This window comes from Theobroma umbraticum, unplaced genomic scaffold (genome assembly GCF_002168275.2).
Source record: "Theobroma umbraticum cultivar Fairchild unplaced genomic scaffold, ASM216827v3 scaffold_86.0, whole genome shotgun sequence".
Taxonomy (NCBI): Eukaryota; Viridiplantae; Streptophyta; class Magnoliopsida; order Malvales; family Malvaceae; genus Theobroma; species Theobroma umbraticum.
Genome location: NW_018397263.1, coordinates 6,350,021 through 6,353,280, shown reverse-complemented (window position 1 = coordinate 6,353,280; position 3,260 = coordinate 6,350,021).

The following is a 3,260-nucleotide window of genomic DNA, read 5'->3' as shown; positions in this document are numbered from 1 at the left end:
GAGAAAACCTACACCTGGTATGTTAATCTCATTCCCGGCTCAGTTGACTCTTGGAACCAAATGTGTGAATGTTTGGAGAAAAATTCTTTTCTACTCAAGAAAAGGTAACCTTTATTGACTTGGGGAGAGAAGATCAAAAGGCAAGAGAGGATCTTATGGAATACATCCAGCGATTTATGAAACATGTACTGGATATACAAGATTCTCATGATGAGAAAGAACTAGTCAAAGTATGCATCCAAGGTATGATGAATATAGGGTGCATTTGAAAAACTTACCTTTTCCCACTTTTGCCATTTTAGTTGAAGCTGCATGACAGACCAATAATACGGTCCTTAGGCAAAAAGGAGCTAATCGTTTCAACAAGAGAAGCACTTTAACTATGAATGCAATCCAAAGAGGAAGTAGGGAAAGAAGAGGACCTCGGGAAAATCTGAGGCCAAGGCGTGAAAACTTTAAGAGAGGACAAGATGAAGAGATTGCTGCACCTCTTCCATTTTTAGCTTTTTTTGATAGAGTAAGGGAACTTATTCAAGAATGGATTAGAGACGGGAAAATAAATTTGCCTTATGTATTAAGACCTCCGACGGCAGAAGAGAAGTCCAATCCACGTTATTGCGATTACCATTGCATGGTGGGCCATCCATTTGCAGAATGCAAAAACATGCATAAGATATTTCACAGAAGAACACAAACAGGAGAAGTCTTGATTAGAAATAATAGAATTCGAAATAATCCACTCCCTACTCATCAAGATGCTAGAGGACATGAAAGTGCAGTGATTGGTATTCAGGAAGAACCTTCCTGACCTTCTAATCTAGAAGAGGATACATGTGCAGCTGATATGGTTACCTTGTCCATTGCCAACTCACTCATGAAGACACCTAGCTGCAGACACTTCTTTAATCAACTTGGCTTTTCAAGTGAATCGAAAAAGAAGGCAGCCATAATGTTAGTACAGATAGCAGGTTTACAGAATGGGGAATATAGCTTGGTGGGACAACCTATGAAGAAGATGACAAGTGGATATGAGAATGCCATAGTATTCACAGAAGCAGATATGTGCACACCACATCCCTATCACAATAAGCCACTCTATGTGGAGAGCAATGTCAATGGATACCTAGTGCGAAGGACATTCATTGATGATGGTTCCTCGATAAACCTCATGCCATTATCTACTCTTAAAGCTATAAATATAGACTTAAGGAGTTTACGCCATCCTATGACTATCATTTCTTTTGACAACAAAGAAATTAAAACTCTAGGACAAGTCATGGTGAGTTTCAAGATGGGACTTATTCAAGACCAAACTTGCTTCCATGTTATTGAAGCTGATGTGACTTATCACCTCCTCACAGGAAGAAAGTTTCTTCACACTCACAATATCATTCCTTCAACGCTCCACCAATGTATCAAAGGTTATTGGAAAGGGAAAGAAATTTTCATCCCAGCAACCAAGGCACCATTTGAATGCCATGAGGTAAGTTACACAGAAACTTCTTTCTTTAAGGAACTAGCAGAGGAAGGTGAAACTATCATAGCTAGGCCTATTAGTGTTCCACTTCCACGATGGGAAAAATACTTCCAAAAAGGGGAAGAAAACATTTTGAAGAAAAAAAAGCAAGGAGGAAAAAAAAACGCTTTGAAAGAAAGAGAGAAAACTCCACTGGGATAAGCTCTTATGCTCATGAAGATGGGAAGACAGTAATTTTTCATGACATGATGCATGACTGCTTGGAGGATTACGTGGATGACATAGTAGTGAAGTCCAAAAAAGCCCCAGATCATCTTGGAGACTTGAGAAGAGTGTTTGAGTGATGTCGAAAATACAAGTTACGCATGAATCCCTTAAAGTGTGCCTTTGAAGTAACAATTGGTAAGTTTTTAGGTTTTGTTGTGCATCGAAAAGGCATAGATGTGGACCTCGCAAAGATAAAAGCTATTCAGTCTATGTCACCCCCATCAAACCAGAAGCAACTCAAAAGCATGTTGGGAAGGGTTTCTTACATTCGGAGGTTCATTCCAGCCTTAGGAGATATCATTATGCCTTTCCAAGCTCTTCTTAAGAAAGGGGTGCCATTTTCATGGAATGAACAACAACAGCAAGCTTTTGAACATATCAAAGGTATTCTTACTTCTCCAAAGACAATGACTATGCCAATCCAAGGGGAACCAATGATGCTATACCTCATCTCCACTCCACATTCAATTAGTGCTCTACTTGTTTAAGAGGTGGAAGGGCAAGAATGACCTGTATATTACCTGAGTAGATGTTTACATGGGAGTGAATTGAACTACTCACCAATGGAGAAATATTGTCTTTCACTAGTATACGCAACTCAGAAACTTCGTCATTACTTCTTGGCTCACAAACTTAAAGTGGTGACCAAGTTAAATCCAATCAAATTCTTGCTTTCTCGACCAGCTTTATCTAGAAAGATAGCAAAGTGGCTTCTCTTACTTAGACAGTTTGACATTTTGATTGTGCAACCTAAAGCAATCAAGTCTCAAACTCTTTCAGATTTACTAACACATTTCCCATCTTAATTTGAAGAAGTAATTCTTGATTCTATTCTAGGAGAGCTCCATGAAGTATACTCTATCAGTATAGAGGACAGAGAATGGGAGTTGTATTTTGATGGTTCCTCCACTATGTTTGGTGGAGGTGTTGGGATAGTTTTGATTCCCCTAAGAGAAGTTCACACAAAAGATGAGTTGTCCTCTAATTCTCATGACAGTCAAACTCAATCAGAGAGAATGAACGAGACGGATGTACTTAGCAGAGAAAATCTTTTTTCTTTAGCTTTCAAGTTGGATTTCCCCTACACCAACAACCAAGCAGAATATGAGGCACTGATTTTGGGGTTGTATGCTGCCATTGTTATGGGAGTCAATAGCTTGTGCATCCATGGAGACTCCAATCTGATTGTCAAACAAACAAATGGTGAGTTTTCTCTTAAAGAGCCTATGCTTGCATTTTATAGAACTATTGTCCAATCCTTATTACAGCAATTCCAAAAGGTGAGATGTGAGCATAGTTCAAGATCGACTAATAGACACACAGATGCACTTGCTACTCTAGCTTCCAAAATGCAAATGCATGAGGAAGATCAAAACACTATTTCAGTATTAAAGAGAAAACTTCCATGTCCATCTAGTGAGCTGCTGCAGCCTCCCAATAATGAAGAAGAGGACTGGCGTACACTTATAATAAGAGACTTGCTCAATCCAAGTTCCACTACTATATCACGGTTAAA